The following is a 13,273-nucleotide window of genomic DNA, read 5'->3' as shown; positions in this document are numbered from 1 at the left end:
TTAGTATTCCTACCCCCTCACGATTACCTGCTGGATATTTCTGGTTATGTGATAATGCTGCGTATTCACACATTCCAACTGACACATCTGTTGCATGTGGTATTGGTCCAATAGTTCCCCTTATAGCCGCTTTCCCTACCAAGAATTCTTGAGTGAAACGAGCACTCACTGCAGATTGTAACCCTCATGTTAACCTTCTTCCCATCTCTACTGTGGCAACGCTGGCCGCCCTTCTACTACCTGATCCTGGTCTAATTGTAGACAACCATCGTCAAATTGAACACCTTTCCTGCTTGTTGACACATGTAATGAATGATACTGTTAGAGCCTTCTTGGCTATATCTCAAGAATTACAAGAACTGCGTAGAGAGACTCTTATACAACGAGCTGCTTTAGACTATTTGTTTCTTCTCCATCAAACACCTTGTACTAAAATACCGGGTATGTGTTGTTTCAATGTATCAGATCAAACTAATGTTATCTTTAATGCTGTACATGATTTGCAAGATCAAGTTAATAACATTTCATATTCTAAGGGGTTATTTGATTGGTTACCTTGGGGTTTGGGTCCTTTATTGCGAGATAGTTTTATAATTATTGTAGTCATTGGATTTTGGATTATTGGATGTGCCTTATGTACTTGTGTACGAAGTTCATTGTCTGTGCGTATGGTGTCTTATGGTTAATGGAGACGGCCACGGCCGAATATGTCTTGACATGAGTGCAGCCATGTTTGGCCGCTCCATTGACCTACAGCCACCAGCACAAAAAGAAATATAAAAGCTGCTTTCTGCGTGGTGGGAACTGGCCCTTCTCTCACGGAGGGAGTTGCAGGTTGTAACATTTCAAGGCTCTTGGAGCGTCGTAGCACGGGATGGACTGGCCATCTATGCCGGGCTGGGACGATAACCAAAGAGAACAATGCACGTACACAACTACTGGGCTGGGACGTTAGCCAGGGGGCTCAGTGCACGTACGCCACTGATAACCATTTTGTGCATGGGAACACTAAATGCTTGCTCTGCAAACTCTGTAATTGCTTACTCTGAAAATTACTGATGGTATAAAAACTGCTGGAAACTGAGACCGAGAGAGAGTTCCACCTGTGGAAGGGACACCTCGCCCAGAACGTGTGATCCTTGCCCAGCCGCGTCGATTGACAGGGCTCTCCTGGCAGTGGGACGTGGATGTTGTGAGTAACTGATTTGATGTGAAGCAATTGATTTGATATGAAGTAATTGATTTGATGTGTTCTCTTTTTGGTCAACCTGGTGTTTCTCTTTCTGGTTGATTTGTGTCATTTCTCTTCAGCCGATGTGGGTGCTTTCCCTTTCCAGTCGGGCTGATGTTTTTTCCCTCTTAATATTTGACCTATTTGGATCTGTTTGCAGACTGTCGCCTTTACTATCCCCTATATAATAAAATATACCTTCAGTCCATTTGTTTGGAGTGGAAAGTGTCTTTTACGTCTCCGATCGAATCCCCGAACCTCTCGTAACACCAGGGCAGACCAACTAGAAGCTGAATGGCCCAGTTTAAGTCAGTTGTCTGTCACCAGGTCACAGATCCAATGCTCTATGCCTGGGTCGGGGTTACAGACACCAACGTGGCTGGAGTGGAGTAGAACCAGGGCATGGAGAGGTATTCTTTAGTGAGACTGGGAAGTAATAATAGAACTAAAAAAATTTTTTCAAAGAGAATATGAATGTGAGATGTTGCAGAAGTAAAAGCCAGAGATTTAGACTCAGAACGAGAGGGACAGAGGGTGGAGGCAGACCTCCCCTAAGTGCCCATTGTGGTTCTATATGGAAGATATGGATATTCCCACTTTACAGATGAGGAAATAGAGTTGCAGAGAAGTGAAGTAACAGGATTTGAATTCAGGCCAGGCAGGCCCCCAAACCCACATTCTCTTCCTTTTAGTGTTCCTGGCTCTCCCAGCATATCTCCACCCAGATCCAAAATTCTGAAGGACTCCCACCTCTAGCTAAACAATGTTGAAAAACAGACATTTTAGACCCTAAATAATCTGGCTCCAACTAATCCCAGTCTTCTTAAATTTACTTCTTTTTCCTCTCCTATATGTCTAAATAAATCATATTATTTAACTTTGCTTCAATGTTTCTTCAGCTCCTGAAACTATTCCTTCTATCTTCAAGACCCTCCCCCATTCCTTGCCTGTAGACACTGTATCCATTTTTTAAATGCCCCAACTAAATACCACCTGTTCCATTGATGCTCCTGGACCAGCTCTTCAGAAGGAATGTTTCCCTCTGCTATGTTCTCTCAGAACTTTCTTCAAATCTCTCTTATGACATCTCCCAACTTCTGCCTTATCGTTTGAGTCCTGTTTCATCTCCTCTATTAGTACCCACTCTCCACCAGATTTGGACTTTATCTTACTCTTCTTGTGTTCTCCAACAGTACCTGACAAATGCCACGTGCAAAATTCATGCTTAATGTATGTATATTGAAAGACTTAACAAATGAATAAATGGGCTTCCGAAGAGGAGGGATCAGAATTAAAATGCTAATAATTGGCTGATATTTTTAATCTTAACTATAAAAATAAAATTCCTTCTGTCTTCACTTTCTAGACGCTCTTCAAATACCCCATCACCCAGTGCCTTGCTGCACATCTGTATTTCGAATGATTCTGCAGCAGAATTTAACCAGGTATGGCAGAAGTGGCTGTGGCTGGTAATAACCATCTTTGGGTAGGATTTTAAGGAATCCAATGCACCATGATCTGACTGTTTTTAACTCTGATTCTTTGAGGGTAGTGTGTGTGGGGGCGTGTGTGCACATGTGTGTGTGTGCATGTGGTAAGTGGTGTTTATAATTATCAGGATTATCAGTCTAATTAGTTCATTAAATCAGGACTCAGATATGTAAGTGAAACATTCAGTGAGGTTTGCATCATTGTGGGTTTATTCATTTTTAAACATTTTTATTGTGAAAAAACAAACACATGACATAAATTTACAGATTAATTAAGTATTGAAAATAAAACACCTGTATAAACAATCACCCACATCATAAAAATAGAGCATTGCCAGGATCCCAAAGACCTCCTCTCACCTCTCCATCTTCCCTAAAGGAATCCAATGTCTTGGTTTTTATGGTGTTTCCTTCCTTCCCCTCCCTTATAGTTAACTTCGTAAGGAACTAACCCTAAACAAATTATTCTATTTTACTTGCTTTTGAATTTTATGTAATCACATCATTCTGTAACACCTGGCTTCTTTTTTCAACATTCTGTTTCTAAGATGTGTCCATGTTGCTGCATATTGCTGTAATTAATTTCCATTGCTGTATAACATTCCATTTTATGAATATTCCCCATTTTTTATCAGTTCTACCATTAATGGACATCTGGGTAGTTTACAGTTTGGACTATCGGTGATTGATGCTGCACTGAATTCTTGCACGTGCACCCTGGGGCATCTAAGCACACATTTCTGTAGGGCTTTTCCGGGAGAGGAATTGCTGGGTCACACTGACACCGCACCCTACCACCCTATTTTCCAAAGTATTGAACCAATTTATGCTCCCACCAGCAGGGTAGGAAAATGGCCATTGTTCCACATCCTTGGCAATATTTGTTATTGTCAGAGTTTTTAATTTTTGCCAATCTGATGGATGTGTAGTTTTATTTTTGCATTTCACTGCGTTTGTAGATTAATTTTTAGCTAAACTGAAATCTGCTCTTTGAACCTTATGGGCATTTATGCATCTTTTAGAGACTGTGAAATTGAAATGGCTACTTCAAAAATCAGACCTAGCATGTTTTAGACATAAGAGTTAAAATACTAAGGAGTTCAATGACTACCCTTACAAAGCTAACTCTGAAAGACAGCTTGATTTTATTCATGAAGCCTCATTCTGGCTGGATTCTGTTTCCATCTGTATTTCAAAGCTCATATTACAGTTACTTTTTGCAACATTCCTCAGATGATGACCTTTGTCCAAACCCAGTAAAAATCCACCCAGGGCATAACTAACGACTCCGTTGGAGACTCTGCCCACTTTATCTGCTTGGATAAAGATCCAGAAGAATGAGGAAGACACCCTCAATGAGACCAGCCCTCCTGTCTGTCACTCCTGACTCTATGTACCAGGAGAGGGTGACAAGGGTGGAAAGGTGAACCAGACGTCTGCCACCTCCTTCATCCCCAAGAGCTGGCATGGCTCAGCCCCGTGCCAGCACTAGTCAGACCTCAATCACTTCTCCCATTTCCTTCAGGGACTCCATCATTATTTTGTGATTGTTTTTGTGTTATTTATAGAAAATTTCATGGGAAAACGCAGGAGAGGATTTACATCACATAAGGTACCTAGCAAACTGCTACAAATGTTCACAGCAGACTCTTCTGTTCTCTCTGAAATTCCTTCCCTCAGGGCTGTTACCTATGTCCCTCCTCCTCCCTCTTCCTACACTCAGCCCAACCTTCCTTGATGTCCTGAGCAATTCATTTCCAACCCCTAACTTGCATTCTCCCCTCAGGAACACAAAAGCCCTTCAGTTCACATAACCCCACTCTCCATAGAGGGCAGTACAGTTCTATTGCCATCCTAGCATGTCCCTGGGGCCTTATCCTTCACCTCTTTATGGTTTATGAAAATAGCCCTCTTAGCCGCATAGAATGCTTCTTATGACAAGGTCTGATAAACACATTTTTCACCCTCTTGTTACATCAATGTCAAAATTTAATCCTAACCTCCCTTATTTAACCAATTAGCCTCATCACCACCACCCACCCTCTGCCAGAAGAGTTAACAGGGACTGACAGGAAGTGAGTGACTTCCACTCACCTGATGGCCTTGACCATCAGTAAGTTGCCCAGAAGGCAAGTAAGAAAGTGAGGAAGCAGGAGGGTGAAGGATCCGGATGACAACGCTGTGAGCTCTTAACGCCCTGGGCGTGGGGAAAAGGGTCCAAGGCCTGACCCGAGGCTCTGTTGACACCTTGCCTTCCCCTAAGTCTCAGGTTCCCCACCCTGGAGCACAGCTGTGCTGGCGGGGAGGCCCTGCTGCCCGAAGAGCAAGAGCAGTGGAGAAGACAGACAGGGGTTCTGCTCCACCAGGTCTACGGACAGTCAGAGACGGTAGGTGGATGGTCCCTTCTGGGCCAGGCAGGATGTGCTCAGCCACTGAGCCCAGCAGATGAGCTGAATTATGCCATGAGTGTGTGTGGAGGCCCCCCAGCGTTGATGGAAGCCAATGGGAGGCTCCAGGTTCTAGGCTAATTTACCCCAAGTTGATTTGCAGAAAGGCAATTCACAGCTCCTCGATTTGTCAAGAGACCGGTGTGCTGAAAACTATTGGACAAAAACTTAAAAAGGGGTCTAGGGACATGGTGCCACTGTCCCTGTGATTATTAGCTCAGGGGAGTCCAGGAGGGGCGAGAGGATAGGAGAGTCTCTCCAGTAACGTGGAAGCCACCACCCACATGTCCTGCCCTCTTCACCATCCCGTCCTAAGGCAGCAACCACAGGGGAAGGCAGAGCTGGCCCCAGAAGTTCATTTCTGGGTGTTTATGAGGACAGCACACAGGTTTGATTGTGGGACACTAGCAGGAGTGGAGGAGGGAGCAGAGACTTTCTGTGTGTGCATGTGTGCAAACACACACACCGAGTGTGATCCCACAGAGCATCACTGAGCAGCCAGGTGGGCAGGGCGTCCAGAGAATCATGCCCGTCTTGAACCTCAAGGACTTTATCAGTGACAGTGTGGGCGGGTATCTCTCTTCCAACACATTCTCCACCCACTTCTGAGGCTGGACAGAGCCCCTCCCCCCACTCCCCATCATCCCTGTGGCTGACAGAGGGATGACTGCCATCTCGGGACCTGTAGCAAAATGGCGTTCTGGTCTCAATTCACATACTCGTCTGTAAATTTTTTGCAAAATAATTTTAAATAATGAGTTAATTGTTCTGCTTCCAGGCCTGAGAAATATTAAGACGCTGGCTGTCCTTGCATGGCTCAGTTTATATTTGGACAAGGAGGAGGGTGAGGTGAGAACTGCACTCACCCATGAACTACACGACACTCATGGCCCCAGTCCCTTTGCATTAACTATTTGCAACAACAGAATACTCCCTTACACCCGTGTGGTGCTTTATTTCTCCAAGCACTGTCACACCTACTCACTCATCTGTGCAACATTTTCCATGTGCCTGCAGTTGAGCAGCGACACAGCAGAGGGGCAAGAACTTCCTCTCCCAGGAGCTCAGACCCCAGTTCCAGTCTCAGCCTTGCCAATTACAGGCTTCAAGACTTAGCATATCATTGAACTTTCCAGAGTCCCAGCCTCCCCATCTCCAAAATGGAAACCGCAATGCCTGTCTTGCCGGGCTGTGATCAAGTCACTGAAAGGAAGTATATAAAGCGCTGGCCACTGTCCAACCCCAGACGTGTTCACATTGCAGCTACTGTTTTCCTTGCTGTTTGTAGGTAGGTGCTGTGCTAGATGCTGGGAGTGCAGAGATGAACGGGGCAATCTCTAGTCTCAGAATGCTCGCTATCCACTGAGGGAACAGACAAGCAAGAGTAACTGCAATGCCCGGTTGGCTACAATAGATGCGTGGCAGAAAATACTACAGAAGGAGAATCTCCCCATGACTTTTCTGGGGCCTGAGTAATAGCTAGTAGTAGTCGTTTATTGAGCTAACTTGGTGTGTGCCCAGTACTATGTGAAGGGATTTCCCATACACTCACATGGACTCTGAGAGGTCAGTGTGATAATTACCCCCTGTGATAATTACAGAGGAGGAGATCCAGGGGGATTGATTGGCACACAGCTAGTGAGTAGAGGAGTCAAAATTCAAGCCCTGGCCTGATTGTAAAGCAGTTAGCTTTAGAAAGAATATTTCAGAGAACCATAAAGGAGGAGTAAGGTTCATCAGGAGGATAAATGGGGGTGGGGCAGTGGTGGCAGAGGGGACGCCATGACCAATCTGAATAATCTCAATACAGCTCTGAGAAGTAGTTGAGGCAACGTTCCTATCGCTGTTCAACAGCCCTGAGGAAATGTTTGTTAAGCAGACTCATGGCCTTCCCCTGGCAAGTGGACACATGCCTGGCAAACAGCATGCCTTCCAGACCCCACATCACATGCCCACAGCCCCAGGCACACCCCTTTGCTTCTCTCTCGGCCTCCCCCACTGGACCCTGCAGCCCCAGCAGCTGACACGGGCCCAGTCCATGACAGGCGCAGTGAATGTCTGCTGAATAGAGTTGGGTCATTGCCTTGAGCCTAGCATCCAGACCTTCTAGCTTCCCCACAAGGGCTCTTTGAGCATCATCAAATGACATCATGAGCAGGGATGCTGTGTGTGATTCTTGCTACTCTGTGATCAGCCTGGATTCTTTGGTCAGCCCCAATTCTCTTTCTTTTTTGAACAGGGAATAACTTGTGGCAACCTCCGGGGAGTGACGATCAAGCCGGGTTCCATGGGGAAGGCCATCCCACCCTTCGACATCCAGGTCTGATCCTAAAGGCAGTGGCAGGGAGCAGTTAGGACTCAGTGTGGACCATTGTGTGACACCAGCGGTGCCCACCAGTTGTCCTTCCTCCTCTCCTCCCGTTTTTCCTCCAGTTTCCTGTGGAGGTTTCATTTGAGAACTGTAGTATTCCGAGCATGGATGCAGTTCACCCTGACAGCTAGAGGCCCCCAGAGTGGATGGGAAAAGAGGCCCTGGAGGTAGCCCTGGCAGCTCTCTCCACCAGCTGGTGCTTTCAGATTCTCCTGACCCATATTTTCTAACCTGAAGGCACGTTTGCCATGTCTATATATCCATGAAACCAATAGACCCGTGACTTGGGTTTCACCATTTGCTGATTTCAAAGACTTTTGACACTTTATTCTATTTTCTGACAGGGCTCCTCCCCCAGGTAAACCCGCTGGTGTCACATGAATACGCTAGCAGTGCTGGGACGGGGCAGGAGTGTTGGGGGAGCCCTGTAGCTCGGTATTCACAGGGCTTTTGCTCTAGATCATTGATGACAAGGGCAGTGTCCTACCGCCCAACACTGAAGGAAACATTGGCATCAGGATCAAGCCCACCAGGCCCATAGGCCTCTTCATGTACTACCAGGTAAGGGCACCCCGTCTGCCCTCAGCCAGGCCCCAAGAGTCCCTGCAGGGGGCTGTGGAGGTGATAAGGGAGTGGGCTCAACTCTGCACCCTGAGACTTCACATCTCTTTATTCCCTCCAGCTCAGTGAAACCTATTCTAATTAGTCTCAAGCTCACTGTGTGTTCTCACATTCCTTCCTGTCCTAACCCATCTGGCACTTATGGGCTGACTGATGGGATAGAAAGAAGCCTGGCTTCAGAACCACCAGACTTGTGGTCCAGTGATCTCCTGTGGTTAAGGATGCAGGCTTTGACTGGGTTCAAATCCTGTCATCCCACTTACCAACAGGGTGAGAACAAATCTGTTAACCTTGCTGAGCCTCCAGGAGGCACCATTATCCCCACTTTACAGAGAAAGAAACTACAGATTGGAAGAGGTGTCTTCCCCATGTCAATATGGCAGGTCTAAGATTCAAACCAATGAATAGGGGTTTTGGCCCCAAACTCTAAATGAGAAATGAGGGGTTATAGAAAACTGTGATAGGCTATAAGGTAACCTGCTGAAACTCTTAATTTGACAAACCCTAGCCTTCCCAGGTTAGTAGTAGCCAGTAAGAGGAAATTCTTAGCTCCCAAGATTGGCCATGGAAGGGTGGAGAGACCCTGAAATTCATCTCAGACTCCATCTCCTTTCTGCAAAGTCACAGACACTGGAGGTCTCTTGGTGCTACTGTTGTCCTCACACGATGGCTTCCGTGGGGCCTCTTGTGATACTATTGCTCAAAAGGAAGCATGCAGGCCCTAGCCTTAATTCTCAGCAGCACAACTTTAAGTTTGGATAAAAGAGAAAATAAACGCAGAGTTACATGTGGCTAGATCAGTGGTTCCCAACCATACCTGCATGTTAGAATCACTTGAGGAGATTTTAAAAAAATATATTAGTGCTTGGCTCCAACCACAGAGATGCTGGTTAAATTGAACGGGGTGGTCCAGAGCAATGACATTTTTTTTTTAATTGGACGTGACATATTTTATTTTGCAAAGATGTCCTCACATATGCCCACATCTATGTCTCCCATTTCGCATGCTCTCATGACAATGAGACGCTGTCACTCTTCCATTGAGATTTGTTTGCTTTTTGTTTTCTTTTTTTTGAGGTAAAAAATATATAACATAAAATTTACCATTTTCACCGTTTTGAGCATACAATTCAGTGGCGTTGAGTAAATTCACAATATTGTGCAAGCATCAGCACTACGCATGTGCATAAAATTTTCACCCTCCCAACCAGAAACTCTGATCCCATTAAACAATAATTTCCCTCTCCTTCTCTCTCCAGCACCTGGAAACCTTTAATCTACTTTTTGTCTTTGTGAATTTGCCTATTTTATGTACCCCATATAAGAGGAATCAAACAATATTTGTCCTTTTGTGTCTGGCTTATTTCACTTAGCACAATGTTTTCAAGTTTCATCCATGTTGTAACATGTAACAAAATGTCATTCTTTTTTAAGGCTGAATAATATTACATTGTATGTATATAGCACATTTGGTATATTCAGTAATCTCTTGATGGACATTTGGGTTATTTCTACTGTTTGTGATCATATGGTAATTCTATGTTTAACTTTTTGAGGAACCATTTCCCACAGGGGCTGCACCATTTTATGTTCCCATCAGCAGTGGACAAGGGTTCCAATTTCTCCATATCCTTGCCAAGACTTGTGATTTTCTGATTTTTTGTTAATAGCCATCCTAATGGGTGTGAAGTGGTATTTCAATGTGGCTTTAATTTGCGTTTCCCTAATAGCTAGTGATGTTGAGCATCTTTCTCATGTTCTTGTTGGCCATTTGTATATCTTCTCTGGAGAATTGTCTATTCAGGTTTTTTGCTCATTTTTTAATTGGATTGTTGGGTTTTTTTGTTGTTGAGTTATAGGAGCTCTTTACAGTCACGCACCACATGATGACATTTTGGTCAACGATGGACCACATACACGGCACTGGTCCCATATGATGAATACCTTATAGCCTAGGTATTGTAGGCTATACCATCTGGTATAGTAGGCTATACCATCTAGGTTTGTGTAAGTACTGTAGGTTCTTCTGGCTGGTCTAAGAATTAAATTGACATGAGACAGATTAACAGGAAAGAAACAAATTGTTCTATCTTCAACTCTCTGATTCTTTCTCATACCAGTACAAATATGTTGTTGCAACCCACTAGTGAATTTTTTATTTCAGTTATTGTACTTTTCAGCTCCAGAATTTTTATTTGGTTCCTTTTTATAATTTCTTTCTCTTTGTTGATATTCTCATCTTGTCCATATATCATTTTCCTTACTTCCTTTAGTTTTGTCCATTTTTTTTATGAGCTATTTGAGCATATTTACATTTGATTTAAATTATTTGCCTGCTAGGTCTGATGTCTGGGCTTTCTCAGGAATGGTTTCTGTCAATCAATTTCATTCTTTTGAATGAGCTGCATTTCCTCTTTCTTTGTACACCTCGTGATTTTTTAGTTGAAAATTGAGCCTTTCACCATTATAATGTGGTAACTCTGGAAATCAGATTCCCCCACTTCTCCAGGGGTTGAAGTAGCTGATTTTTTTTTCTGACTGTTGAAGCCTATAGTAGTTCTTTGTTTTGAGATTTTTCTAGGTTCTTTTTGCAAAGACTATTGTTTGTCATGTGTGATCACTGAAGTTTCTGTTCCTTTAGGTCATATCCAGCTAATGTTTTTTCTGTTTTTTGTTTTGTTTTCAGTTTTTTAGAAACATCTTTATTACAAGTCTTAATCACTTCACTACATGCATTACAAGAATCGGTATCATCTCCATTTATTGAAAAAAGTGTCCTGTACTCAGTTTGCAAGTACACCATTGTTAGAAACGTCTTTAGTAGAAGTCTTGTTAAACCCTTCCCTATGTGCAGTACAGAATGGGTAGCACTTTCATTCACTGAAAGAACACTTTCCTGAATGCAGCTCTTAAGTAGCTTGTTAGAAACATTGCTATTACAAGTCTTGGTAAACACTTCACTACATGTATTATAAGATGGTTATCGCTGGCATTCAAAAAAAGAACACTGCTCAAAGCAATGCTCAAAGTAGCTTCTTTTTTCTTCATATCTATTCACTTTATTTCTTTTTTTTTTATTGAGGTAACACTGGCTTATAACATTACATAAATTTCAGGTGTACATCATTATATTTCAGTTTCTGTGTAGACTACATCATGTTCACCACCCAAAGACTAACTACCATCCATCATCATACACATGTGATCTACCACTCCATTTGCCCTCCTCCTCCCCGCCTCCCCTCTGGTAAACACCAATTTAATCTCTGTATCTATGTGTTTTTTTTTTGTTGTTGTTATTGTGTTTATCTTCTACTTATGAATAAAATCATATGGTATTTGACTTTTCCATATGACTTATTTCACTTAGCATAATACCCTCAAGGTCCATGCATGTTGCCACAAATGGTAAGATTTCACTTTTTTTATAGCTGGGTAGTATTCTGCTATGTATATGTACCACATCTTCTTTAGCCATTCATCTGTTGATGGGCACTTAGGTTGTTTCCAAGTCTTGGCTATTGCGAATAATGCTGCAATTAACATAGTGGTGCATATGTCTTTACGCATTTGTGTTTTCATGTTCTTTGGATAAATACCCAGAAGTGGAATATCTGGATCATATGGTAGTTCTATTTTTATTTTTTGAGGCATCTCCATAGTGTTTTCCATAGTGGCTGCACCAGTTTACATTCCCACCAGCAGTGTCTGAATGTTCCCTTTTCCTCACATCCTCTCCAACACTTGTTATTCCTTGTCTTGTTAATTATAGCCATTCTGACACGCAAGAGGTGATATCTCATTGTAGTTTTGATTTCCATTTCCCTAATAATTAGTGATGTTGAACATCTTTTTGTATGCCTATTGGCCGTCTATATATCTTCTTTGGAAAAATGTCTGTTCAGATCTTTTGCCCATTTTTTAATTGGGTTGTTTGTTTCTTTGTTGTTGAGATGTATGAGTTCTTTATATATTTTGGATATTACCCCTCATCAGATGTATGGTTTGCAAATATCTTCTCCCAATTGTTATGTTGTCTTTTCATTTTGTTGATGATTTCCTTTGCTATGCAGAAGCTTTTTAGTCCGATGTAGTCCCATTTGTTTATTTTTTCTATTGTTTCCCTTGCCTGAGTAGACATGGTATTTGAAAAGATGCTGCTAAGATCAATGTTGAAGAGCGTACTGCTTATGTTTTCTTCTAGAAGTTTTATGGTTTCAGAGGTCTTGCATTCAAGTCTTTTATCCATTGTAAGTTAATTTTTGTGTGGTTTAAGACAATGGTCTCCTTTCATTCTTTTGCATGTGACTGCCCAGTTTACTCAACACCATTTATTGAAGAGACTTTCCTTTCTCCATTGTATGTTTTTGGCTCCTTCATAGAAAATTATCTGCCCATAGATGTGTGGGTTTATTCCTGGGCTCTTGATTCTGTTCCACTGTTCTGTGTGTTTGATTTTGTGCCAGTACCATGCTGCTTTGATTACCATACTTTTGTAGTATATTTTGAAATCAAGGAGTGTGATGCCTCCAGCTTTGTCCTTTTTCTCAGGATTCCTTTGGTTTCATGGAGTCTTTTATTGTTCCATATAAATTTTAGGATTCTTTGTTCTATTTCTGTGAAAAATGTCATTGGGACTTTGATAGGGGTTGCATTGAGTCTGTAGAATGCTTTAGGAAGTATGGACATTTTAACTATTTTAATTCTTCCAATCCAAGAACAAGGAATAGCTTTCCGTTTCATAGTGTCTTTGATTTCTTTCAACAATGTTTTCTAGTTTTCAGTGTATAGGTCTTTCACCTCTTCGGTTAAATTTGTTCCCAGTTATTTTATTCTTTTTGCTGTGATTGTAAATGGGATTGTGTTCTTAATTTCTATTTCTGCCATTTTGTTGTTAGTGTGTAGAAATGCAACTGATTTTTCTATGTTGATTTTGTATCCTGCAACTTGACTGTATTCATTTATTGTTTCTAATAGTTTTTTGGTGGATCTTTTAGGGTTTTCTATATATAAAATCATGTCACCTGCAAATAGGGACAGTTTTACCTCTTCCTTTCCAATTTGGATCCCTTTTATTTCTTTTTCTTTCTGATTTTTATTTCTGATTGCTCTG

General features: G+C 42.4%; 1 pseudogene; it reads left to right on the top strand.

Annotated features, from left to right (window-relative positions):
• The window catches only part of LOC131422589 (acyl-coenzyme A synthetase ACSM1, mitochondrial-like), a 50,049-nt pseudogene that overhangs the window by 24,572 nt on the left and 12,204 nt on the right, over window positions 1-13,273 (top strand).

The sequence above is a fragment of the Diceros bicornis genome, chromosome 26, assembly GCF_020826845.1.
Source record: "Diceros bicornis minor isolate mBicDic1 chromosome 26, mDicBic1.mat.cur, whole genome shotgun sequence".
NCBI classification, from domain to species: Eukaryota; Metazoa; Chordata; class Mammalia; order Perissodactyla; family Rhinocerotidae; genus Diceros; species Diceros bicornis.
Note: the sequence above shows the minus strand (reverse complement) of the source record. Positions and strands in the feature narration are given on the sequence as shown.